The sequence below is a fragment of the Carlito syrichta genome, unplaced genomic scaffold, assembly GCF_000164805.1.
Source record: "Carlito syrichta isolate Samal-C Ts95f unplaced genomic scaffold, Tarsius_syrichta-2.0.1 Scaffold306680, whole genome shotgun sequence".
NCBI classification, from domain to species: Eukaryota; Metazoa; Chordata; class Mammalia; order Primates; family Tarsiidae; genus Carlito; species Carlito syrichta.
Window position 1 is genome coordinate 98,045 of NW_007250776.1, and position 697 is coordinate 98,741.

A 697-nucleotide genomic window follows, 5' to 3' on the forward strand; every position below is an offset into this window, starting at 1 on the left:
GCCGCGCCCCGTCACGCGCTCCCAGCACCCCGACAGCGCCGCCTCGAGCGCGCGTTTCCACTCACGGAGCTGCGCGGGGGGCGCGATCGCCCCGCCTTGGCCCGGGTTCTGTGGGGAGCGAGTGTCCGCGGCTGTTCGGCCTCGTGGCCGTTCGCTGGAGGCTGCTTTGCGCGCGGCAGCTGTCTTCCAGTCACCCCAGCGTCAAACGTGCTTACTCTGCACCGACTACATGCAAAGCACACGCGCCACAATCCTGCCAATTGAATAGGCGTTTATACCTACTACGCGTAAAGGAATGTGCCGTGGCTTTCTCAGCTGAACGGATACTGACTGTCTCCTGTGTCCGAGGTAGCTGTGCCCTGACCTTATTGTTGTAGGTATTTACTGAGCACCTGCTAACCGCAAATGAATGTTTTGCTGAAGCGTTGCCCAGTGTACTGGGGCGCACTTGGAAGCAGGGGCGAGGGACTACACTGTTTTCTGGCCCTGGAGGGCTTCAACTTTCCTGACCTGCATTTCAGCCTCTCTGGACCCTCCGGTGGTGGAGGAAGGGCTAGTCTTCCATTCTTGCGGGTTTTTCAGATGGAAGCAGGGCAGAGTTCGGAAAAGGCTGCACTGGAACCTCTTTCCAATTCGGTGTCCTTGCATTAGAAAAGGGCAGTTTCTGTGTGCAGAGCACTGTGGAGTTATCACAGGG

General features: G+C 58.4%; 1 long non-coding RNA gene across 1 annotated transcript in view; it reads right to left on the reverse strand.

The window, feature by feature from the left end:
- The window catches only part of LOC103265570, a 4,246-nt gene extending 4,089 nt beyond the window's left edge, over positions 1–157 (reverse strand). Inside the window, exon 1 of the long non-coding RNA XR_504648.1 lies at positions 66–157. This is a non-coding gene — a long non-coding RNA (uncharacterized LOC103265570). The remainder of the gene's footprint in view (positions 1–65) is intronic.
- Between the last annotated feature and the right edge of the window lie 540 nt (positions 158–697).